The sequence below is a fragment of the Chiloscyllium plagiosum genome, unplaced genomic scaffold (genome assembly GCF_037043375.1).
Source record: "Chiloscyllium plagiosum isolate Xiang-an unplaced genomic scaffold, Cpla_swu_hap1 HiC_scaffold_7, whole genome shotgun sequence".
Lineage (NCBI taxonomy): Eukaryota > Metazoa > Chordata > Chondrichthyes > Orectolobiformes > Hemiscylliidae > Chiloscyllium > Chiloscyllium plagiosum.
This window is the reverse complement of record NW_028270145.1, coordinates 547,589-575,423: the sequence shown is the minus strand read 5'-3', so window position 1 is coordinate 575,423 and position 27,835 is coordinate 547,589. Positions and strand designations below refer to the sequence as shown.

General features: G+C 41.3%; 1 protein-coding gene across 9 annotated transcripts in view; it reads right to left on the bottom strand.

The window, feature by feature from the left end:
• Window positions 1-27,835, bottom strand: part of gulp1a (GULP PTB domain containing engulfment adaptor 1a) — a 384,626-nt gene that overhangs the window by 199,081 nt on the left and 157,710 nt on the right. The window contains exon 1 of one of the 9 annotated variants that reach the window (XM_087988651.1): window positions 19,307-19,484. The exons of 7 other annotated variants lie outside the window; for them this stretch is intronic. The gene's annotated coding sequence lies outside the window, so the exon portion shown is untranslated. Of the gene's footprint in view, window positions 1-18,094; window positions 18,230-19,306; window positions 19,485-27,835 lie in introns of those variants that run through there. One more of the 9 variants, XM_087988649.1, reaches the window with a different exon arrangement.

Below are 27,835 nucleotides of genomic sequence, written 5' to 3'. Positions count from 1 at the left end.
AAGTGACTGTCCTGGACATCAAGGTCACATCTGACCAAGTCCAGCATCAAAGAGCTCTAACCAAACTGAAATAGAGCAATCAGAATTAAAACTCTGTACTGGTTGAAGCCATAGAGAGCACAAAGAAAGATGGTTGTGGTTATTAGAAGTATGTCATCCAGGATATCACTGTAGCAGTGTCCAAAACGTGACCATCTTTAGGTGCTTCATCAGTGACCTTCACTCCATCACCAGTCTGAAGTGGAGATGTTCACTGCTGATTGTGCATTCTTTAGTACCACTTGCGATAGAACAGAGACTGAAGCACTCTGTGTTGATATGCAGCAAAACTTGGACATTACTCAAACCTGAGCTCATACGTGACAAATAACATTCATACCACACAAATGCTATGTAATGACAGTCTCAACATCTCAGAATCTAATCATCATTCCTTGACATTCAATGACATTATCATTCTTGAAATCCCCACTATCAGCATCCTGGGATTTACCATTGATCAGAAGGTGAAGTGGAACCAGCCACATAATACTGTAGATAGAACATGGGGCAGCATGATGGCTCAGTGGTTAGCACTGCTGCCTCACAGCACCAGGGACCCGGGTTCAAATTTAGCCTCCAAATGCTGTGTGGAGTTTGCACATTATCCCCATGTCTGCGTGGGTTTCCTCTGGATGCTCCGGTTTCCTCTCACAGTCACAAAGATGTGCAGATTACGTGAATTGGCCATGCTAAATTGCCCATAGCATTCAGGGATGTGTAGGTTAGGTGCATTAGTCAATGTAAATGTAGAGTAATAGGGTAGGGGAATAGTTCTGGCTGGGTTACTCTTCAGAGGGTCAGTGCAGACTTGTTGGGCCGAATGGCTTGTTTCCATACTGTTGGGATTATTCTATGATGATTCCATGAGAACAGAGATTGGAAACTGTGCTGCTACCAATCCATTTCCTTACTCTCCAAAGCACTTTTACAAAACACAATCAGAACTAAAATGACACTGTTCCCTATTTGCCCAAATGGGTGAAGCTAAAAAAAAGCACTCCAGCAGTTCAACACTGATCCAGGACAAAGCAGTCCATTTGATTTGCAAAACAAAAAATCTAAAGAACTGTGCATGCTGGAAATCTGAAACAAAAACAGAAATTGCTGGAAAATCTCAGCAGGTCTGACAGCATCCGTGGAGAGAAATCAGAGTTAACATTTGGGGTCCCATGAAAAACAAATCACTGGGCCCCAAAACGTTAACTCTGATTTCTCTCCACAGATGCTGTAAGACCTGCACTTGATTTGCATCCCACCCATTTTCAACACCCACTCAATGCACCACTGATACATTGCAGCAGCAGTGTGTACTATTTAGAAGACACACTGCAGCAACTCCTGGCTCTTTTGTCGGCATCTTCCAAACCCACAGCCTCTACAGTTTAACAGGTTGGGGTAGCAGGTGGAAGATGCCTGCAAGTTCTCCTCCAAGCTACATACCATTCGGACTTGAACTACAATCACCTTTCCTTCACATCATTGAAAGAAAATCTTGGAACTTCCTCACAAGAATATGGGTGTTTCTACCCCCCATGAACTGCAGCAGTTCAATAAGGTGGCTCAGCACCAGCTTCTCAAGGGCAGCAAACACTGGTCTAGTGAGTGATATCCATTTCTTGGGAAGGACTAATAGAAGAGAGAGAGTGAGGACTGCAGATACTTGAGATCAGAGTCGTGAGTATGGTGCTGAAAAAGCACAGCAGGTCAGGCAACAGCCGAGGAGCTAGAGAATCGACGTTTCGGGGATAAGTCTTTCATCAGGAATGTCGATTCTCCTGCTCCTCGGATGCTGCCTGACCCGCTGTACTTTTCCAGTGCCACACTTTTTGACAATGAATAGTAGAAGTCCTACATAGTTTGAAAAACTGACTGATGCAAAAAAAGTTCTCGTCAATTCACAACTGAGGTACACATTCAACAATAACAAAACTTTGCATCTACAAGGGTCATTAATGTAGCAAAATATCTGAGGCTCTTCACTGGAGAGGTATTAGAAACAATTCGATATTGAGCCATGTGGGATATTTAGGCAGCTGAAAAGAAGTTTGCTCAAGGAATTTACTTCCAAGTTAGATCCTAAAAGGAGGAGAGTAATACTGGGGAAGGGAGGTTTAGGTAGGCACTTCTAGGTCTTATGATCCAGATAGCTGAAAGTGCATCATCAATGGTGGGATGCAGATAATCAGACATGTACACAAGGCTAGAATTAGAGGAAAGTGGATTGTTGTAGTGTTGTATTTTGTCTCACAGTTAGTATCGCTTAAAACCTTTAAGACACAAAACAGGTGAATATTTAAGAGAGTTGATTTAAGAAACAGTCTATCAGTTCGAAATGTCATGCTTGCAGTTGCAGGCTTTAGCCATTAGATGGTGGTCATGGCAAATAAGCAGTGATGGCATCACACAGGCTTCTGGGTTATTTCAGTGTTGGTTTGGAGAGGCAGAATATGAAACCAACTGACCTCTGGATACAGGTGAGCTTTCTTTGTGTGGAAAACCTTATTTAAGCTATTCTTGCTGCCGTGTTAACGTTTAGGAAAGCTTTGTACCACCTGGTGAGAAACTGTGAACTTCAGGCACTCAGGTTTTTCTTTTTTTAAAACAGATCTTCAAACACAAAATTACTTAGATTTTAATCTGAGTGAAGTCAGCTCTGCCTTTTGGTTAGTCAATGTCATATCTACAGAGTTTTACTCTCAGAAGCTGATGCTTATCCGAATGCTTTACCTGATTGATTGGTTATTGATGGGTTGATCTTCACTTAGACTTCCATTCTTATCTTATGACTGATAACCCGTAGCATTGAAGAACCAACAGCACATGTATTACAGCACACATTTACATGCATTTATTATATTCATAAACACAGAGGCGTCTGAGTTAGTATTAGGCTTTTCGGTTACAAAGCACAATAGGCGTTCAACAACATGTCATGCTTTAAGTGGCCTGAGATAAGATAGATTTTGAGATCTTTACATTCTCAGGTCATAACAGTGATGTCGTCACACCTCCAACCCTTAAAGGTATACTGACCGTGAGACTAAGAGCAAAAGCAGGACTGGAGAAGATGACAGCGATAGAATGGAGTAAACCCGAGGAGGTATTTAAATACATGGATGGGAACTTAAAACTTGAGGCTTAGCTCAGCCAGGAGCCAAAATAAGGTTAGCTAGCACAGAGGCAATAGGCAAACAGGACTTATTGCAACTTAGGGTAAAGGCAGCAGAGTTTGAGTAAGTCGACAAAAGATGATCAGCTAGTACAAGTTAGGCGAATCTGCTGGTAAATGCAGCAAGGATACGGTTTTAGTAGCAAATGCACAAACCCAGGGTTCAAGCATGGAAATATGCATTCTTGATAATAGTGAGCACACAGATATATTTTTTAAAATGTCACCCCGAAGTTACAAAGAATTTGCTTACAGTTGTGAGATGAATCATTTATTTTAACAAAAATAAAATACGAATCCCAAAAATCTCTTAACAAATGGAAACAATGAACCAATTTGTTCTTAATTGCTACATTTACAATAATATTAATAATGACCCATTAAGAAGTTGAATTAATGATCTAAACTATTAGCAGACTAATGTTGTCATTCTTTTTCTTCCTACAAGTACTGATGCTAATTTCCTACCAAGGACAGCAGCTCAATTTTGTGGAAGTAATTTTCCGTAGCTTTAGTGGAACATCATCAATTTGATATAATGTCAACCTCTTTTCAAATTGTACACGGAATGCAACTAAACATTAGTCAATAACATTTTTCTAATTCCGTGCGTGGTTCACAAGGTAAAAACCATTCTGGTCTCTCTCAATCAGGGTCAATTATATTATTGTGTTACATTTTAAGGTTCATCGGGATCTGCAATGAGTCTACAGAATGAAAACTTGCAGAACCCCGTGCAACTTTATGTCCTTAATTCTATTTGCACTAAGAAGTTTGTTGTCTACGTATTGTGTTCTTGACATGGATCAGTTTCATTCTAATACCTATCTTCTAAGCTTTGCTTTCTATAAAACACAGATAATACACTATTCATCTCGATATGTTCATAATGTAAGTCAAACAAACAAATTTTGCTGTGTACAGCAGTGCCCAAGCTTTGAAAAAAAATACTCAGCTAGTTTGGCTCTGACAGCTGAATCTTTTGTTCTGAAAGAGTGCTATAAAATCTGTTTCCAGGCAACCTCACTTGTTACAGAATGTTTGAGTCATCTACTGAAGGCGAACCTATGAGTGTTTGGATCCTGTTCTCAGTGATTTGCAAAACCTTGGTCAATAATAAATCCTACTCGGTCAGTTTGGTGATTTAAAACCTCTCCTGTGTATATGTATGCAAAGCAACATTCAGGAGTCTAATCAAATGCATTCAAGAAAGAATAATAGTACAGGTCCCACAATAAAAAACATTGAACGAGGATAATCTTTTGTAACTGATGCCAGCGACTCAGCATGGATGGGAAACACTCCAGCCACCAACTCCTAGTTGAAGGATTAATTCACTTGACAGGATGAAATAAATAAATAGAAATTATATGTTCTCAGCACTTACTGTAGTACAAAGTGAACAAGAAAACCAAGGTTCTGAATGTTACAATAAAGAAACACTTCAAGTAAAAGATCCAGTAAAACGTAATTTCTCACTACGTGTAATTCAAAATGAATACAAATTGCAAAAGATACAAATCCACAAATTCTCATCAACTAGATTTTGTTAGTTAATTGCTGAAGTGTCACACTGCTTCAGGTCCTTTTACAAATGTGTATCCGCTCCTCGTATGACAGCCCTTTCATCCCTGGAATCAACCTGGTGAACTTCCTCTGAACTGCCTCCAGTGTCACCACATCCTTCCTCAAGCAAGGAGACAAAAACTGGACACAATACTCCAGGTGTGCTCTCACTAAAGACTTATATAATTGTAACTTTCCATTCATAAATGCCAGGATTCCACTTGGCTTGTGCTGCACCTGCATCCCTCTTTCTGCGATTTATACACGCAAGACACTCAGACCCCTTTGCACTGACCCACTTTGAATCTTCTTCCAATTAAATAATAACTTGCCCTTTTAATTTTTTTAGCTAAAATGGACAACTTCGAAATTATTCACATTGAATTCCATCTGCTAGGTTCTGGTCCATTCTCCTAGCCTATCAATATTCATCTGTAAACTCTCTATCTCTTCATCATAGCCCATCTTCCCACATATTTTAATATCATCCACGAATTTTGCAATGTAACACCCTACCCCTACTTACAGATCATTGATATAAATTGTTGATGTCTGAGAACTGAATCCTGCATCACCCCACTAGTTACAGTTTGCTATCCAGAGGACACATTTATCCCAATCCTCTGCTTTCTATAAATCAGCCAATCCTCTCTCCAAGTCAGTACTCTACCTTTAACACCCTCGTATCTGACCTTCTGGATCAGTCTTTTAATGCAGCACCTTGTCCAATGTCTTCTGGAAGTCAAGATATACCACATCCACTGGATCTCCATTATCTACTTTGCTGGTTATGTCCTAAAAAGAGCTTTTCTGCAAGTTTATCAAACACAACCTGCCCTTCATGAAACTGTGTTGACACTGGTGAATTGATTCTGGATTAGTGGTACTGGAAGAGCACAGCAGTTCAGGCACATCCAAGGAGCAGCAAAATCGACGTTTCGGGCAAAAGCACTTCATCAGGAATAAAGGCAGTGAGCCTGAAGCGTGGAGAGATAAGCTAGAGGAGGGTGGGGGTGGGGAGAAAGTAGCATGGAGTACAATGGGGGAGTGGGGGAGGGGATGAAGGTGATAGGTCAGGGAGGAGAGGGTGGAGTGGATAGGTGGAAAAGGAGATAGGCAGGTAGGACAAGTCCGGACAAGTCATGGGGACAGTGCTGAGCTGGAAGTTTGGAACTAGGGTGAGGTGGGGGAAGGGGAAATGAGGAAGCTGTTGAAGTCCACATTGATGCCCTGGGGTTGAAGTGTTCCGAGGCGGAAGATAAGGCATTCTTCCTCCAGGCGTCTGGTGGTGAGGGAGCAGCGGTGAAGGAGGCCCAGGACCTCCATCTCCTCGGCAGAGTGGGAGGGGGAGTTGAAATGAATTGAACTTTCTGTTTCCATGTGTTCAGTTACTTCCTCCTTTATCATTGTGGTGGGGAAGTTGCTGGAGTCAGACGTCAAAGTAACTGGTCTACAGTCTCCAACATTTTGAATGAGGGTGTCAAATAAGCATATTTCCAATCCATTGGTACCTTTCCAGAATCCAGGGGATTTTGAAAAATCATAACTAATGCAATCTCTATTAGATTTAGATTTTTTTTAGATTAGATTACATTAGATTACATTACAGTGTGGAAACAGGCCCTTCGGCCCAACAAGTCCACACCGACCCGCCGAAGCGAAACCCACCCATACCCCTACATTTACCCCTTACCTAACACTACGGGCAATTTAGCATGGCCAATTCACCTGACCCTGCACATCTTTGTGACTGTGGGAGGAAACTGGAGCACCTGGAGGAAACCCACGCAGACACGGGGAGAATGTGCAAACTCCACACAGTCAGTCGCCTGAGGCGGGAATTGAACCCGGGTCTCTGGCGCTGTGAGGCAGCAGTGCTAACCACTGTGCCGCCCATATTAGTGTTTCCTCTTCTCTGCTTTCTGTTTCCCTCCCCCTCTGCTTCCTCTTCACTTCCCCTAGCTAGTGTCCTATGTTGTTTATATATTTTTTTCAGTTCAAAACAAACAATTATTTTTAATCTAAAAAGTTGCTCTGGATTTTCAGAGTCAGGATACTATGGGAGCCCTGTAACAATAGCGGGCTACAATTTCCAACCTCAGTCCCAGGATATCCCAATTCTGAATAATACTTTTTAAGGGTGCAGGCTGGCAGGCTGGTTTGGTTCAAATGGGCAATATTCCACCCCCCCCCCCCTCCACTATTTGCAAAGAATTCAGCTAACTTCTTAAAGGGAGTCACAATTCACTGTACCTCAAATGGTGTCGTGAACCATGGTTTACATCATGAAATCTTATGCCCCTCCCGTCAGGCCAAGGCAATTTGACTCCCATTCACATAGTATACACTAAGTGGAAACAGTGACAGTTACATACAATGTCATAACCAGAAGCAGCAGACACTTTACTAATCCCTAGGTCAGCTGAAACACAATATTTTAATTACTTGCAGCATGAGGCTATACTTGTAGGGCAGTGGTCTCCAATTAAAATATAGGTGACTGGGTCACCAGAACCTGTATGGAGCCAGTTACAAACTATATTTTGAGTGAAAGGAAGAACAATTTTATTACTTTGTAACCAAGAGAAAAATAATAAGGCAGGACAGCAATCACATACACATAAATACAGGTACAAAGCTAAAAAGGGAATTTCCAAGACAAAAATAAGGATAAAAGAAGATGCAGTCTAAATCCTTGAGGTGTTCTTGAGTTGTTAGACTTTAACCTGAGACCACAGTAGATCATGGATATCCTGGATCACCAGCAGCTATGAATATTGCAGATATCTTTGAGTTCCTGTCATTGGTAAAATAAATTGGTGAAGCACGCCATCAATTGCTTTGACTTTCTTGAGAGAGCAGAGGAGGAAAGAGCAGTTTCTCCAGTTCCATTCACAAATCCATTTCCTCAGTTCTGCCAAAGCAGTTGCTGAAAATACAGCTCATTCTAATATCCCCATGTCTGGGCATTTTATCTCAAGGCTGGATAATTGCAGGAAATTTTTTAAAATCTGTTGTATATGAACTTCTCATAAAGGTATAAATCAGACACACATATCGGTTGCTTCAAGCCTGACTGGTTCCAGCCATTTTTGATAGATGTATTAATTTTAATTCAGACTCACTTAGGCCTATTGACTGTTTCACAATTTTGGCTGACTCTGTAGTCAGGAGATCATAGCAGCGATTTTTACATCAGTATTTTCTTTCTCAATTTTTAAGCCATTTTATTCCATGAAAACCATTAAAATCAACTATAACATATTAAGTATACCAATCAATATTTTATCAGTATGGTGACAACCGTGACTAGGTGGATGGATTAAAAAACCATAATAAGTCATTCATTGATAACTTCCCATGACATTAAAAAATATTTAAAGGGTAGTAAAATGTCAATCATTCAGACCCTTTAAAGTTTCAAAAATTGAAACTGTAAGCATTTTAAACTTTTTAACCTTACATGAACAAACACTGAAATATATATCACACATCAGACAGCTAGATTGGCCAAATGAGCAGGTGCTCAGGTGTTTAAAGGTAAATGGGTGTCTGGACTATCTGACAGGTTTCATTATGTATTCTTGGCTGAAAATGCAGGCATCAATTGCAGATATTGGTTTGGGGGTGGGGTTGGTCATGTTTCTGCAGTGGTTCAGTGAAATTCCTGTCCACAACTTCAAGGAAAACAAAGTATCAGCAGATGCCACTTAGAATGACTGAACCATTAAATAATGTGTCAGCAGTCTGGGCTTGGGTGTACAGGACATATTTTTAAAGTTTGCAGACGACAGCCAACTCAGAAAAGTAATAAAGAGTGAGGAGAATCAATAATTTCTGAAGGATACAGACAGACTGGTGAAAGGGTAAGATGCTGGCAGAATTCTATCACTGGCTGGAGAGGAGATGCCAAAACATCTGTGTTCTGCGAATCTGCGAACCGAGTGAGAAGCAATGTTCCTTGCAGTGCAACCTTTGCACTTACCCTGCCCCGCCCCGCCGCCCCCCCCCCCCCACACACACACACAAAAGACCCATATGCACACATATACATATACGTTTGTGGGGTGAATTTGTACTTGCAGAGTTACATTGTACTTTGCTCAAAAATTGCATGAATTCATGTAAAACTCTGTTATCTCACTTTTTAGATTAGAATTAGTCTAAACATTATGGCACAGACAGAGAACACAGAGGGCTAACACCTTCAACCTATTGTCTAGCTAACACCAATTGTTACAGTTAACCTGAGAATGCAACTTTATAAAAACGTTTTGTGATTTACACATGAAAGAAGTGAAACTATCATGGTATTCGAACAGATGAAAAACTCAACAAACGATCGAGGTATTTTTCAATGTATACTCTCAGTTACATCACACTGTATAAATTCTGTGTCTTGCAATTGAGCCCTCCACAACCACCTGCTCAAGGAGCGGCGCTCCGAAAGCTAGTGCTTCCAATTAAACCTGTTGGACTATAACCTGGTGTTGTGTGATTTTTAACTTCGTACACCCCAGTCCAACACTGGCATCTCCAAACAATGTCAAGTTAGTTCTTACTTGCCTGCCTTACATCCCTTGGCCACAACACGCCCCTTAGGTCTTTCAGGCACCAGTGATGTACCCATGGTCAAGCAGTGTTGGGTCGCACTCACATATCTCCTTCAGCACCTCCGAGAATGAAGCCACAGGCTCTTCAGAGGAAGCAAAGGCAAGGCTGTCTCCTGCACTCCACAGCCGTTCAGGTACTGGCCTTCAGTAGCTATTATAGCTACGTAAGAGTTGGGAGCACCTGCTGGTGAGCAATTCACTGCCATCTCTCTGCAATTATTCGTGGAAGAATGATTCCAGATCTCTGGCACGGGGAGGACTGCTGGAAATCAGGCATCTATTCAACTCCAGGCAGGAGAGGATTCCACGGTGTCAGCTACTCATGACATCATACAAATGCACTCAGACACAGGAGCTGTGGACAGTTTTTTGTGTGTGAGCAGATGTGTGAGAGGGTGGGAAAGAGAGAGTGAGTGAGGGTGGGTGCATGGTTGTGGATGGGGGAAGTCTCCATTACAAAGCAACTGCTGAAGATTGCACTAGTGCCGCAGGGTACCAGTTGCCTCAGGCATGCGATCATCTCACCGCCTCCATTGACAGGCCGGTAGCTTCCATGGAAAATCAAGTCAAACAGTCTCTCAGGCTGTCAGATGTGCGAATGGACCTATATTCCATTACCCAGGGCTGGAGACAGGGTGCCTTGATCTCACTCTCCCTCCTCACAAGGTGACTGGGTGGTGGCAGTAGGCAAACAACAGGAGGAGAAAACACGGATATGCTCCTCATCCCCATTTTCCTGCCTTCTTCCCATAAATCTTCAAGCCATTACCATTTAAGAATCTGTCTAACTCCATTGCTCTTTGGTGTAGCAAATTCCAGATTCACAACCCTTTGGGAGAAGTAGTTTCTCCTCAACTCTGTTTTAAATATACTACCCCTTATCTGCTGGACTGACTGCTCTAGACCCACAGGCCTCACTGTGACTCACTTCTGAACTGAAGAGGTACTTGACCATTAATGTCAGAAGCAGAAGACCCCAGACTCATTTTTGAGGCAGCCTTTCATTTACTGGGCCGGGTCCCTCGACTGCCTAGGGTACCTCTTTAGACATCGGTGAGAGCTACTCCTCACAGACTTTGAGTCACTGACATATGTGTGTTTGCCATGCCTGCTGCTGGCATATGTTGAAGAAGTAACACTGTTGTTGCGCAGTGACATAACCACCTCCTTGATTGCTGACCGTTCAGAACCATGACAAGCTACCTGGCTCCAGGTCAGCACTACACAGCAGAACAACACAGCAGAACTGTGCGTGTTTAATCTGGAGCTGAGGGAGAGTGCACAGAGGCAAGGAAAGGCCGGATGATGCCAGCACTCAGGGTGGCGCTAAGTGAATGAGTGCGAAGAAAGCAAACGAGCAGCCCAGAGATGTTCCTAGGTCCAATCCAGGAGCTGGATGTCTACCCCTGCATAAAACATGCCCCTGCATTGGCTTTTCAATGCTAGGGTGAACTCCAGTTGTGCAGCAGCATTGTGCAAGGGCATCAGAGTTGTGACATGATGGCAAAGAAGCTGTTATCTGTCAGTATTGAGAGTGTAGTGCTGGAAAAGCACAGGTCAGGCAGCATCCAAGGAGCAGGAAAAATCGATGTTTCGGGCATAAGCTCTTCTTCAGCTCCTCAGATGCTACCTGACCTGCTGTGCTTTTCCAGCACCACACTCTTGACTCTGATCTCCAGCATCTGCAATCCTCACTTTCTCCCTGTTATCTGTCAGTGCCTGTCGATGTGGAAGTGGAGGTGATGACATGTTGAAACTGGGTTCAAAGTTGGCAGTCTGGAGGAGCAAGGAGCAAGCTGTAGTCACCAAGTACATGACCAGACATCCATGCTGAGAATTCAAGGCATTTAGTTTCCTTGTGTTGTGTTCTAATTTAGGAGGCTGCAATTAATGAGGCAGGACGTGGAATTAATTAGGTTGGGAACAAACAATAATCCCCATCAATAGGTATCTAATTGCTGTCCAGAAAGAATCTCATCTCAATACCGGTACCTCTGTTTGAAAATGCCAAGAGGAGTCTGTCACATGGTCTTCTCACATCATTCTCCTCAATAGCTAGACATAGCCTACATCATTTAGGCCCCTGTAAAATTCCATCTATCATCTTATTAGTTACTCAAATCTGTGACAATAACAAAGCTCACAGTGCTCTTGACAGTTTTGTCAACAGCCCCATTAAGCTGAATCCATAATTGAGTCTGGAAATTTTTAAAGCATGCATAATGACATTCCATTCAACAACTGTGTGAACAAAACCTCCAGATATGAATACATTGATATCAGCCAAAAACTTGGCCCCTATGCCAAAGCTTCAAAAGTGCCAAACAGATGAAAGAGCCAAAATTCAAAAGCAATACAAACTCAGCCCTCTGTTAAGGTTTCAAAACAGCCAAGCAAATGGCTAAGGTGAAAATCAAGGAAAACATGTGTAAAAGGGGACAACTAACATAGTCAAACCTGAATTTCACTACATTAAATGCAGAATGCATCATGTTGCTTCTGAAGATAAGGAATGGTTATTAGCTGATATGCTCCTCACCCACATTTTCTCACCAAGCTGCTCAACCTAATTGTTATTTATCTGTTCAAAGTAAAGGACTATCATTACCAGATTTTTTTAAAAAAGCATAAGCCACTTAACATGCCTTACTTCATTTTGGAATAAGAAGTTGGGCAGGTCATTTGAACTCAGTCAACTACCCTAAAATCTAGTCAGGATACTCACTTCCCAACCCATTTTCTGGAGTTGTCAATTATGGCTACTGTGTGTATAAGGCCCAGGACAGCCATGTACTCTATGAGTCAGACAGGCCTTTAGCTTCATCAAAGCAAAATCAAGCTAATGTTTGTTTAACCTTTCCTCTCTGCAAAGTCTGTACAAGTAAGTTACTTATGGATTATGAAAAGGAGAGTATTCAGGTGAAAGTACAAAACTGGGAGAAGGCTAGCTACCACAATATTAGACAAGAACTGGGAAATATAGAATGGGGGTAGTTGTTTAAGAGTAAATACCCATCTGACATGTGGGAATTGTTTAATAGCCAGTTGGTTAAAGTTTAGGACCAGAGGTTCCTGTGAAAATGGTAGATAGGGATGGCAAGATTTGAGAATCTTGAATAACCAGAGAACTTTTGAGCTTGGTCAAATACAAGAAAGGAGTCATAAGTAAGGTGTAGGAAACTGAAGACAGAGGCCTCGATGGGTATATCAAAAGCAGGAAAGAACTAAAGCAAGGAATTAGAATGGTTAAGCAGGGCCATTACATGCCCTTGGAAAATAGGATTAAAGGAAATTCCATGGTGTTTTATATATTAGGATTAAGAGGGTAGTTTGGAAAAGGGTAGGTCCACTCAAGGACAAAGGAGGAAATCTATGCATAGAGCAAGAGAATGTTAGTAAGGACCTTAACAAATACTTTGCATCGGTGTTCACAAAGGTGAAGGACATGGTGAGTCTCGGGAGGGCTTTGCTGATAGTCTAAGGTGTGTTGATATTTTTAAAAATAAGGAGGTAGTGTTGGGCGTTTTAAAAGCATTAAGGTAGAGACGTTCCCAGGATCTGATGGGATTTATCCCAGAATGCTGAGGGAGGCAGGTGAGGAAATTGCTGGAGTCTTAATGCATCCTCTTTAGTCACAGCAGAGTTAGCAGAGGACTGGTGAATGTTGTTCTTTTGTTTAAGGAGGGCAGCAGAGATAATCTGGGAAATTACAGACCAGTGAGCCTTATGTCAGTGGTAGGGAAATTATTGTGAAGATTCTTAGGGCAGGATTTATTTACATTTAGACAAATATGGACTTATCAGTGATAGGCAGCACAGCTTTGTGTGAGGTAGGTGATGTCTCACGAATGTAACGGACACACCTCCTACAGTGTACATGACAGGTACTCATGTGACTCAGCCAACTTTGTCTGTCTCATACGCTGCAGACAAGCGCAGAGACTATGACAACAGATGAATGGACACCGTACAACAATCAACAGACAGGAATGTTCCCTCCCAAGGTGGACTTCGGGACAAGCAACAACACAAAGTGGCTGAGCAGAGGCTGATAGACAAGTTCAGTACCCATGGGGATGGCATCAAATGGGACCTTGGGTTCATGTCATGTTACAGGTGACCCCACTGCACACACACTCACCCTCTCTCATACACAAGCTCTCTCTCATACACTCCCACACTCACCCTCTCACAGACTTACACACATTCTCTCACAGACACTCATAACACTCTTCCCACCCACCTCCCCTCCCCCATCCAAACACACACCCACATGCATAACACACACATAAATTTGTGGGGTGAATTTGTACTTGCAGAATTACATTTTATTTTGCTCAAAAACTGCATGAATCCATGTAAGATTCTGTAAATCTGTTTTTTAAAAAATTAGAATCAGTCTGAACATTGGGGCACAGACAGACAGTCTCACACAGGGCACCTCACACCTTAAATGCATTATTTGGGCCGACATGACACCAATTGTTAAAGTTCACTTGAGAATGTAACTTTAAAACAATTCTGCGATTTATATAAGAACTGAAACCAATATGTTCATTCTAAAAGATGAGAGACTTAACAAACAATCAAAGTCCTTTTTAATATACAACTTCAGTTACATCAAACTATAAACTTTTGCTATAAATTCTGTGTCGTAAAATCTTATACTCCACAACCACCTGATGAAGGAGCAGTGCTCCAAAAGCTAGTGCTTCCAAATAAACCTGTTGGACTGTAACCTGGCGTTGTGTGATTTTTAACTTTGTCCACCCCAGTCCAACACCGACATCTCCAAATCATGGAGTTTTTTGAGGAAGTGACAAAGATGATTGATTGGGGCAAGGCAGTGGATATTGTCTCCACAGACTTTAGCAAAGTCCTTTGACAAGGTGCCTCATGGCAGGCTGATACAAAAAGTGAAGTCACTTGGGATCTGCTGGGAGCTGGTAAGATGGATACAGAACTGGCTGAGTAATAGAAGGCAAACAGTAGCAAAGTCATTTTTCTGACTTTAGATCTGTTATCAGTGGTGTTCCATAATGATCAGTGCTTGTTGTTCGTAATATATAAATAAATAACTTGGAGTAGAATATAGATGGTCTAATTCATAAGTTTGCAGTCGAGAGTGTGGTGCTGGAAAAGCACAGCAGGTCAGGCAGCATCCAAGGAGCAGGAGAATCAATGTTTCGGGCATAAGTCCTTCATCATTCCTGATATATATAGTACAAACAACAAGGATCCCAGCACTGATCACTGAGCACAAAGTCAGAAAAATGGCATTGCTACTGTCTGCCTTCTATTACTAAGCCAGTTCTGTATCCATCTTACCAGCTCACAGCGGATCCCAAATGACTTCATTCCTGATGAAGGGCTAATGCCTGAAACGTCGATTCTCCTGCTCCTCGGATGCTGTCTGACCTCTGTGTTTTTCCAGCACCACACTCTCAACTCTGAGCTCCAGCATCCTCAGTCCTCACTTTCTCCTCCTTCACAAGTTTGCAAACAACACAAAGATTCAGGGAGCTGCAGATAGTGAGGAGGATTGCCAGAGGATGCAGCAAGATATAGAGAGGCTGGAGAATTCAGCAGAGAAATGGCAGATGGAATTTAATCTGGACAAATGTGCGGTAATACATAGAGTCATAGAGTCAGAGATGTACAGCAGGGAAACAGACCCTTCTGTCCAACCCGTCCATGCCGACCAGATATGCCAACCCAATCCAGACCCACCTGCCAGCACCTGGCCCATATCCCTCCAACCCTTCCTGTTCAGCCTCTCCCCATAGCTCAAATCCTCCAACCCTGGCAACATCCTTGTAAATCTTTTCTCAACCCTTTCAAGTTTCACAACATCTTTCCAATAGGAAGGAGACCAGAATTGCACACAATATTCCAACAATGGCCTAATCAATGTCCTGTACAGCCGCAACATGACATCCCAACTCCTGTACTCAATACTCTGACCAATAAAGGAAAGCATACTAAACACCTTCTTCACTGTCCTATCTACCTGTGACTCCACTTTCAAGGAGCTATGAATCTGCACTCCAAGGTCTCTTTGTTCAGCAACACTCCCTGGGACCTTACCAATAAGTGTATAAATCCTGCTAAGATTTGCTTTCCCAAAATGCAGCATTTATCTGAATTAAACTCCATCTGCCACTTCTCAGCCCATTGGCCCATCTGGTCAAGATCCTGTTGTAATCTGAGGTAACCCTCTTCGCTGTCCACTACACCTCCAATTTTGATGTCATCTGAAAACTTACTAACTATACCTCTTATGCTTGCATCAAAATCATTTATGTAAATGACAAAAGGTAGAGGACCTAGCACCGATCCTTGTGGCACTCCACTGGTCACAGGCCTCCAGTCTGAAAAACAACCCTCCACCATCACCCTCTGTCTTCTACCTTTGAGCCAGTTCTGTATCCAAAAGGCTAGTTCTCCCTGTATTCCGTGAGATCTAATCTAGCTAATCAGTCTCCCATTGGGAACCTTGTCGAATGCCTTACTGAAATCCATATAGATCACATCTACTGCTCTGCCCTCATCAATCCTCTTTATTACTTCTTCAAAAAACTCAATCAAGTTTGTGAGACATGATTTCCCACGCACTAAGCCATGTTGACTATTCCGAATCAGTCCTTGCCTTTCCAAATACATGTACATCCTGTCCCTTAGGATTCCCTCCAACAACTTGCCCACCACCGAGGTCAGGCTCACCGGTCTATAGTTCCCTGATTTGTCCTTACCGCCCTTCTTAAACAGTGGCACCACATTTGCCAACCTCCAGTTTTCCAACACCTCACATCTTGGATGATCTAATGCAAGAGTCAAGTATACAGTAAGTGGTTGAATCCTTCGCAGCATTAACATATAGAGAGATCGAGGCATTCAGGTCCACAGTTCCCTGAATGTGGCAACACAAGTGGGCCACCTGATGTGTCTATGCCACTGACAGGTGGGTAGCTGACACAGCACTGCTACCATGGCACAATAGTGTACACCCTTGCCCCACCCCTATTATCCTGACCACAAGCTAAGCTTTGCAAAAAGGTCCAGTCTATATCCATTACATTTGTTTCCTAATAACTTATCTGTCAAATATCTGTCAATTCCCTTTGAAAGCTATGATTGAATCTGCTATTATCACCAATTCAGGCAATGCATTCCATATTGGAACTTGTTAAAACAAATGCTCTCATCTCCCTTTTTGCCAATTACCTTAACTCTGTTCCCCCTGGTTACTAGCCATTTTTTCAATGAAAACAGTTTCTCTATATTTTCATCATTAAGACCCCATTGACATCAACCTGGACAGTGCAATGTCCTCTTAGTACTGGGACTGGTGTATCATAGAGTTATAGAGATGTATAGCATGAAAACAGACCCTTCAGTCCAACTTGTCCACGCTGACCAGATATCCTATATAAATGTTGTCCCATTTGCTAGCACTTGACCCATATCCCTCTAAATCCTTCCTATTCATATACCCATCCAGATGCTTTTTAAATGTTGTAATTGTACCAGCCTCCACCACTTCTGGCAGCTCATTCCATACACATACCACCCTCCATGTGAAAATGTTGCCACTTAGCTCCCTTTTAAATCTTTCCCCTCTCACCATAAACCTATGCCCTCTAGTTCTGGAATCCCCTACCCCGAGGAAAAGACCTTGCCTATTTACCCTATCCGTGCCCCTCATCATCTTGTAAACCTCTCCAACAATCTATTCTTTGTCCTGAAGTCAGTGGGACTGGATATGAAACCACAATTTTTTGACTCAGATGCAAGAATGTTATGACTGAGCAGCAGAGACCTGCCTCAATTTTGTTTGGGTAGCACACTGACCTTGGAAAATTTCCGATTGGTGACACATTACTTTTTAAAATCACATTACAAGAGAATCAGAGATCTCCATTTAAATTCAAATTATATTATAATTTCATATAACATTACAGAATAAAACCAGTTGTCTCATGAAGGAAATACAAAAAAAACTACATATTAGTTGAGAGTTTTTTTTAAAACAGTTGTTACCTTGGTCATAATAATTGATAACCAATTACATAGTAATGGATAACTAATTATTGCCAGTAAGTTAAAGTCTTTGCTTCTGTTTTACAGAAAGCAAGTCGTAAGTTGGATTCCACAAGTTAATACATAATTAGCTGAAGTAAGGAAGACCTACTGAATTTCGGCCCTCTCCACCCCCTAACTACACAGATTATAGTTTTATAGCCTCTTGTACATCACTGCACTAAATTTGAGAACTTTACACCATTTCTAAACTGTTTTAAATTGTACTATCTTACAAAAAGTATTACATCTGAAAACATGAGGACCTTTTTAGTGCATTTCTTTTTAAATTTCAGTGTCACCAGAGTTAGAAATTCATTACAAAAAGGTTATAAAATACACAGTTATCAATAATGATCAGGAAGCACCTCTGTTTCAAAAGCACCATTCCTCAGTCTACTAATGTAAACCTTATGGGTCTATTAGCTGCATCTCATTCCGCCAACAGAATGCAATGACAACAGGAACGTAAAATAGTCCATCACTTAAATTGTTGCTTAAGTGAGCAAATTGTTTGGATATCACTTTGATATTTATCCTAATATTCTTTCAATAAATCTCAGAAGTATTTGATTCTTTCATTTCCATACACAACACAAAGGAGATCTGACTGCCGTCTACTTACAGCAACATGAAGCCAAGCATCGAAATAGCTTTGAATCTGTATCAGGCAGAAATGTAAATCTGTCTGTTAATCCCAAAACTAATCTTGTTCCAATTGTTTACTACTGGTGTCTTAAGTGAAACAATTGTGCACCTCACATTTGACTTGGAGATATACTGAAATACAACTGAAACAACTTACTGATCTCGGAAAAAGCCTGGAATTTTGAAGAGGAAGTTCTAGCTCAACTTAATGACTTGCAGCTGCAAGACAGATGTTGCTATGTACTGTGGGGTTTATAACCACATATTGAATGTTCAACCTTTTTTTTTTACAAAAATTTGTTCTTAAACTATAAGGAACATTGCACTTTTAGTTGACATTCATATAGATTTAATCATAAAAACTATCACAAAGAAAATATCTTTGAAAAAGAGCAAGATGAGTTGAATGAATTGGACTTTTATTCATTAAAAAAAACTTTGTTTTTGTTTAAAACACAAAGTGCTTTGAGCTAACTCCACAAGGATTAACATGTGCATAACAAGTCAGGCAGAATTTGAAAAGCATTATTTTGAAAAAAAAATTCAATTTTTGAAACCATCAAAAATTATTTGTATTTTGACATATCAAATGCAAACTATACAGAGATTTAAACCTAAAGTTCTTGTTGATAGCTTTAGTTTATCCCCCAAATTGATAACAAGTAAATTACTGGACAACCAATGGAAAACAATTCCAGAAATGGAAACAATATGCTGCATACAAAGTTATTTATAAAGCAAACTATTTCCTGTTATAGTATTGTACAGAAGTTTTGATAAACATGGAGCTAGTGTAGGACAACCAACACAAAAATAATGAGTGAATGAGACTTCATGCACATTAGGCTTTGTGCAATTGGGTTTGAGAAGAGTTTAAATCTATGGACAATGGGAGCCTGGTAGTTGATCATTAAAGTACTGGAACTCCTCCGACCCCGAATATTGATATGCTTGGTATATCGGCAATTTCATACTTTGAGGCTCAGCCATTTTCTCAGTGTGCAAGCTTGCAGCTAAAATTCAGCACATCAAAGCAATCTTGCAGGATAATGATACACAATGCACCCTGCTGTGCACATATTCATCAACAGGCCACAGACCACCACCTCTGGACAGGAGACGTATGCAGTCTACCTCAAATCACCCCAGAAAATTAACTTATCTCAAAAATGTGAGAAACAAAGCTTACCATTTCTTTTCGTTATTATGCCAGTAGCAGTACAAGTGATATGCTCCACGAACAGAACGCTGTGATCAAGCCATAAGACACTGTCTATAGGTCAAATAAGTTATGTATTATACACAATTCATTGCTGGTGTGATAGCAGGTACTAAGGTCGTATGTTCCACTGACTGTCAGATTATATCAGTGTGACCCTTCAGCTGCTCAAAATAGACGAGAGTACTGACTGTGCCCAGCCAGCCAATGCTTGCAAAACTCAGAATGTAATGACTCTGCTATTAGGTAGCACATATTAACCAATCCCACCTGTGCTAAGATTTACAGGAACAACCAATTAAAAGTCATCAGTTGGGTTTGAAATGTAGCTCATTTACACCTTTAGATTAGATTTAGATTGCCTACAGTGTGGAAACAGGCCCTTCGGCCCAACAAGTCCACACCGCCCCTCTGAAAAGCAACCCACCCAAACCCTCTGACTAATGCATCTAACATTATGGGCAACTTAACATGGCCAATCCACCTGGCCTGCACATCTTTGGACCGTGGGAGGAAACCCACGCAGACACAGGGAGAATGTGCAAACTCCACACAGACAGTCACCCGAGACCAGAATTGAACCTAGGACCCTGGTGTTGTGAGGCAGCAGTGCTAACCACTGAGCCACCGTGCCACCACCTGCTAGAAGCTACAACATATTCACATGCTGGGATAGATTTTCAATAGTAAATTGCACATGGACAATAACATACTAGGCCTCAAAAACATCAACAATTTTAATCAACATAATATAAATATTTAATATTTTTCAACATATCTTGAACGAATAAACAAAAAGAAGTTATATGACACAATAAATTTGTTCATGAAACACTTCTTCAGAATGGAAATTATGTAGACTACATTAATATCCTGGAGGAACATAGAGAGCTGCAGGCTTCTATTTGCGTAACTTGTCTATATTCCTTCAATGATACAATGACAGGAAGTAAATCATGGCATTGTCTGCTTCCAGAAAATTTATGTCGGTTTGTACAGCACTGCAACGAAGCAGTGTTACATAAACAATTTCCATAATGTTTCCAATTTTGAAAAATGCATTTACAACCATGCTAGCTGTCTCTGCTTTTAGATTTTGACCAGTAATTATGATTGTATTAATGAAATCGCACAGCATTATTTGTGGCTCTCTTGCCCAATTTTCAATAAAGTAAAATACTAATAAAGCTGTCTGTAACCACACTGAAGCTCAGTGAATAACACTCATGCAAAGTACAGTGAGACTTCACACTGTGATAAAATTTAACAGATAAACTTGTAACTCTTTATGAATGAGAACGACAACACATGTCAAAATAGAAGTGAATTATGAATGGGCTGCAATAATTGACAGCTTTCTTCAAATAAACATTCACATAACCTTGAATTATTATTTATTTGCACTATTATTTATTAAAATCAAACTGTGCTTTCAAACAATCACAAGAAAATATATGATTTTCTAGCTCTGAACAAGGAGATTTGCAACATCAAGAAAAATCAAGTCCAATTTTTCACTCAAGGATTTACCAGCATGCCAGGTATCTTGCCAGTGAGTGGCATGAATTAATATCTCTTATCTGTTCTCATCTAATTTTGATCCCTTTGTTATCTTGAAAGCAGCACAGAAAAGGAACAAGGTAGCAATGATTGCCAACATGAAAGTCAGAGAGGATACCTGGTATCTCCATCCTGCTGCCTGTACTCTGGGTCTCCATCTTGGCCAGCAAACTGCCAACATCTCCAGTCACTCTCCATGGGCAGAGACTGCCTGCTCCCCCGTGCACACAGGTTGGCACCCGACTCATACTAGCCTCAACACATCATCACTGCAGTTGGAATGCAGTTATTCACTTCAACACCGCACTTGAGAATGCAGTGACACCATTCATTCTAATGCTGCTGCCAGGATGCTTTGCGAGTAGGGAAAGGCACCCATCTCATGTATCAGGGCAGGGAGCATCTCAGGGCTCTCTGCTTGCTCTCTTCAGACTCACTCACTTTCCACCTACTTGGATGATCACAGCATTTCTGCCTTGCCTTGTTTTGCTTTGCCACCTCATTCAAAAACCTCGGTCTCACCATGCTTCTGCATTTCCTTGTTTTTAGCATAGGCACAGAGCCAAGCAACTTTTTCTCTTGTCAGCAGTGATCAGTCAAAGGGTGGACACATTGCTGTACTGCAGTATTCTTCATCAATGTCACACCTATGCCAGCAACTTACACAGAAAATACACTATGTACTTCAACTAAATGGCATGTCTCATGGTGGCACAGTGGCTCAGTGGTTAGCATTACGGCCTCACAGTACTAGGGAGCTGGGTTTAATGCCACCCTCAGGTGATTGCCTGTGTGGAGTTTGCACATTCTCTCAGTGTCTGCGTGGGTTTCCTCTGGGTGGTCCGGTTTCCTCCCACAGTTCAAAGATGTGCAGGTGAGGTAGATTAGCGTGCTAAGTTGCCCATGACGTCCAGGAGTGTGCAGGCGAGGTGGATTAGCCATGGGAAATGCAGTGTTATAGAAATAGGGTAGGGGGATGAGTCTGGATGCACTTCAGAAGGTCAGTGTGGACTTGATGGAGCAAATGTCAACAAGTGCGGTACAGAAAAAACAGAGCAGGTCAGGCAGGATCCAAGGAGCAAGAGAAGTGACACTTAGGGAATAAGAGTTGGGTGGAAATGTATGGAAATTCAGAACTGATGAGGTCAACGGGGAGTGCAAGATTAAAAGGAGCATGAAGACTTAGGTGTGGCTGTGACTCTCACTGTGAGGTGTTAGCCTTGTGCCTTCCCTCCTTATCCAAATCCCAAATGGAAATGAGAAATAACCATCAGCACACACCTGGAGTGGGTGGAGTAGATTATTTATTTTTCTCAGTGAGGATCTGGCTTTACCTGCACGTATTTTCTAATCAACCTGCTCAGAGAAGCTATTATTACACCTTTGGAGTAGGTGAGACTTGAACCCAGGCCTCCTGGCTCAAAGATAGGGGCACTATTACAGTGCCGTATGAGCCTCAAGTTCCATTTGTGATAAATGAGAGGTTTTTCAAGGGACAATTCCATTAATCAAGCATTCATTCCGTACAGAAACACATGCAGCTACTGACTGTGCAGAATACAAATCCTAGCCAGAAGCAACCTTGACCATGCCACTCAGATTACAGGCTTTTCATAGTCATGTTGGTGAAGCAGAATGAATCACAATGACCATATAAGTGTACCTGCAAGCCAATGGGGGGGGGGAAGGCTGCACTCTGAGTCTCCTACTGTATGCGTCTGACATGGCTTGTACTGCATACATCATCTGTGTCAAAATCAATGTACAGGCATTCCAAGACTCTCCTTGCCCTAGTCCTCCATCTCCCTCTGTAATAAGGACTGTGGGAAACCACTATTTGTGAGCAATGTGAATGCTGAACTGCTCACATTACAAAGGACCCTAGTCTGTTTCTGAAATTTTTCAGATAGGTTCATTGGAACTGTGACAAATGGATCATGCCACAGCAAGACAAGTAAGCCCAGGATCATCAGCAATGTGCAGTGGATGCCAAATAGCCTCATCATGAGGAAGTTGCAGCTGAAGGTCCCCTGAGGATGTGGAGGGGGAGGAGCTCCTGGAGGCCCAGCATCCATTGCCCAGAATGCCATTTCCTGCAGGTGAGCAAGTGGCTTGGCTGCTGCAAACTCAGAATGTTCTGGGGCACCTTCACAGAACTGTGTGATCTGCTGGTACAGAACAGACCACCTGAAGGGGGGAGTTGGCCATCCTGACACGGAGGCTGCACTAAATCTTTATATCCCGTGCTGCTTCTAAGGATCTACGGGGGAGCCGTATGCGATCTTTAAATCTTTAACCCCCAAATGTATGAAGAGAGTTGCTATTGCCATTTGTGTCAGATCACACCTTTCATCTCATTTGTTCACGATGAGGTCAGTGCTGCAGCCCAAGCAGTAGGTTTTGCCAACATAGCAAAGCATTATGGGTTGGTCACACGTTGTACTGAGAGTGCCATATCATAACATGGCTGACATCATCAACAGATAAGCATTCCATTATGTCAACGTACAAGCTATCTGTGATTATCAATGAATGTAAGATTCTTTAGCAGTTGCTATGATGCCCATATTTCCGAGACCTTACATATTCCTGATTTGTTTCAATACTTTACAAGGTCGGTTACTGGGACACAAGGGATACATTCTGTAACCATGGCTCCATTAAATAATCCCATGACAGAGGCCAAGCATTGACCAATGCAGCCCTTTTTTTTAATCAGCATCACCGTGGAGCAGCAGTAACCACGAGGAGATGAGGTTCTGATCCCTGGATCAGCCTGGAAGGCTTTGCAGTATAGTCCAAACAGAGTGTGGTGTATAATCCCAGCACGCTGCATGCTGCCTAACGGCAGAAAGGGGATGTGAAGGATGCTTAAGAGTTGGGACAGCAAAGGCAGTCTTCTCAGGACAAAGTTGAAAACATTGAACAGGAGGAGTATGTCTTTCTGTGTGATACAGCGCAGAAGCATCAGGCGAAAAAAGCCAGACAAGACTTAATCAACAGTTAAGTTCCAATAGATGAGTTGGATGAAATGATTATCCACTGATTATAAATCTGTTGTGCCTGAAAGGAAAACAGTCCCTTTTTAATCTGTAACCAAGTGCAGCTTTTTCTGTTTATTACATTATCTTTGCTTTTTCGATCTGTTTAATAAAAGTTAACATTTTCAACTTTGAAAAGTTTAACATTTGATACTCCCACATTGAACAATAAGATATCATGCAATGCTGGGCATAAGGGAAACAGCAGCACTCCATGAGACGGGGTTCTTACATGGTATGGCACTCAGAACAGGTAACCTGTGTAGCTTGATGCTTGTAGCTGTATTTACAATAACAGTTGATCTGACAGGTAATAATGTAAAGGAGTAAAACATTTACAAATGAGAGTTCCTATTTGAAACAAATGGTCACTTGTGCCACATATGTGCCCTCAGCAGCTTTTCTTTTTCATTTCCCTCCAACAATGTGTACTGTAAAGGGCTACTTATAGCTGGCTCTAAATATGATACAGGCAGCATAAATCTTAGAAGGTCCTGACACTGGGAAGTAACTCCTCCAATGGTGAGCACATGTTGGCACATAAGTGGCACCAATGAGGTCTAGTGCATACATAATAATGAGAGCAATGGAGAATTACATGGGTAAACTTACTGGGGCTCATGGAGGGAAACCCTCTACAAAACTCCTCAAAATTGACATCTGACTGATTTTTGGTAAAATTCAACATTGCAATTTTCAGTGTTCAATGTTCAACCAATTTCTTGAATGCAACAGCGAAATCTGGTTTGAACATTGAAGAGTCTGTTTGCAATTTCACGTGGTTAGATCAAAAGGTTTTATCTTCCTTACATACTTCACAGATACTTACTCTGTGTATATTTAATATAATTAGATATAATGATGCAATTAAAGTAGGTTTGGTTTTTTGAACCAGAAGAGTTAAAAGAAACAGCTGGGAATGTACTGCTTTTGTACAAATTGCATTTTTAAAATGTACACACCCATTGCAAAACTGTTAAGAATATTTGAAAACCAGCTGTAGTCAGTTGAGTGGCATGTCAGAATAAAACATTGAGAGACACACTACAAAAGTTGATTAAAAAAATTGGAAGACATTGCCAGTCATGATGGAACCTTATATCAGACAAAACTTCACCCAACAAGAAACATGGGTGTGCTCTGTGGAAACTCTGCATCAGGAATGTAATGTTAAAAGCCTCAATATAATGGATTTGCTACAAACGATTCTGACTGTTTCTAGCAAGAAATAAACAAGGTTGTGATATGCCTTAAGAGTCAGCAAAATAATAAAACGTTGCTCAAAACAAAAATTCTGGACAAATGGAAATATTTGTAAAAGAAGAAAGAAACATGTTTTACTATTATCTTTCGCAGCACCAGCTCATTACTCAGTCACTATTGTTGAGCCCAAAATATAAGAGAACAGAAGATGTAATATTGATGGATCAATTTTAACCCATCCACTCAAAAATAGAATGAACAAGCTGTAAAATCAAACATATTGACTTACACGGACTGGTTTCTGCTAGATGCCATTTTTAAATTCTCACTGCACTTAGGGTGTCTCGTGAATGCACACAATTGAAGATTCCATTGCAATTGTAATTGAGTAGATTAAAATCCACACCAAATAATCAAATCACTGTGTAGAACAGTGAGATTAGCTTCAGTGAGCAATTGGTTTACTGCAGACGCTATTTGCACATTGTTCTTAATGGATTACAAAGGAAAATTTGACCTGAAATATTTGCTTCATATTTTTGTTTTCTCCTACTCAAGTGAGCTAAGCTTTCACGTCCTATCACAGTTCACAGCTTTAGCTGCATTTGCTGGAAGACAGCGAGAGAGAAACCTGCTAAAGCTTTGTGCAAGGTCGGTACAGCAAGAGTCATATTCCCTCAAATGATTGAGGAGCAATGCAACAGAGGCAGCTTGCCTCTTTCATAGAGTCAGAGTCATACAGCATGAAAACAAACCCTCAGTCCAACTCATCCATGCTGACCAAGTTTCCCAAACTAATGCCATTTACCTGCAGCTCACCAATATCCCTTCAAAGCTTTTCTATTTATGTACCTGTCTAAATGATTTTGAAATCTTGTAACTGTACCTGCGTCTACCACTTCCGCAAGCAGTTCATTCCACTTAGGAACTACCCTCTACTTAAAAAAGTTGCCCTTCAGGTCCCTTGTAAATCTTTCTCCTCTCACCTTAAAAATATGCCCCCTAGTTTGAACTCCCTCACTCTAGGGAAATGATCCTTGCTATTCATCTTATCTATGCCAGTTATGATTTTATAAACTTCTATAAGGTCACCCCTCAGCCTCCTCTGCTCCAGCGAATACAGTCCGAACCTATCCTCATAATTCAAACCGTCCAGTCCCAGCAAGTCTTTGCTGAACCTTCTCTAGTTTAATAATATCCTTCAAACGCAGGGCAACTAGAACTGTACACAGTATTATAAAAGTGGCATCAGCAGGTTTAATGATAATATGACCTCTGCGAACTAATTTTGCTTGAACAGCACAGATACAATTATTGCCACAACACTGATAGAAACATTATTGAGCATATTACAGAACTATTGAAGCAAACAATGGATCTGGAGGCTTCTTACAATATGCCACCACATAAATTCTATTGCATCAATTGCGTGTGCTGCATGTTACACAACTTAACAATTCAGAAAGGACTGCAGTTGGAGGATGTCTACATCACCATCTGATGTAAGTAAATGACTGACGGCAAAGGAAAATACATCAGTCGGTAGCCAGAATGCCAGAGATCAGTTGATAGAAAAGTGGTCCTTTCTTATCTCTCAAAATTATATCCCTTCACATCATAAGTATTTTCCAAGCTGTTACTAGACTTCCTTAGTACCCTCATTAAAGAACATTGAAATCATTGAGCCAACTTTTCGATGAATAACTACTGGCAATGCAAAAGCTAAAAGTCAAAGTGAAACTAAAATGATTATTTTCAGGCGAAAAACAACAATTGCCTGGAATTGATTTTTCAACTCAGTATGTATTCACAGTAGGTCTTTTCATTTTCACCAGGAGAGACTTTAATTAATGACTTCAGGACAGCTGCAGTTGCTCGTGTTGAAATCTAAGATGCGAGTGACTTGGGAGGTCAAGATTTTCAAAGTTGGTAGTGCCCAGCCTCATTCCATCATACTGGCATACTTGTCCATATGCTAACATCCTGACAGAAGGAAACATGAACATTTCCCATTGAGCTTCAGTCTCATGAAAATGGCAGTGTCCCATCAGTCCCAGTGATTTGCTGGGGAACCAACAAGTAAGTCGGGAGCAAGTAAGTCAGATCAAAATTACTGCAGATGCTGGAATCTGTCCTGAAAATTAACAGATGGGTAATGGGTATGGGTGCTGGTGGAGAAAAGATTGACATTTCAGATTAAGTGATCGGAATGTGAGAATGGCAGAGCGATGGTGTGTCCAACTACAGGACTGGAAAGGACAGACAGTCCCACTGGAATGGGGGAGGGTGGAGGGAAGAGAGGACATGATAACATGATCTAACAAGCTAAAAGAAACTGAAGAAATGATTCACAATTTAAAGATGCTGAACTATTATTAAGTCCAACAGGTTGTAAAATGCCCAGCCTGAAGATGAGATGTTGTTCCTCCAGGTTGTACTGTGATTCACTGGAACACTACAGCATGCTGAGGACAGACATGTGGGCAAATGAGCAGGGTACTGTGTTAAAATGACTGGCTACAGGAAGGTTGGGGTCATGCATACACACAGACCAGAGGTGTTCCACAAAGCAGTCACCCAGTGTGTGCTTAGTTTCTCCAATGTAGAGTAGGTCACCCTACACCCACTACTACCAGATTCCCCACACCAAACCACAGCAAAAATGCTTTCCCCTCCACACTTCACCAGCTCTGAT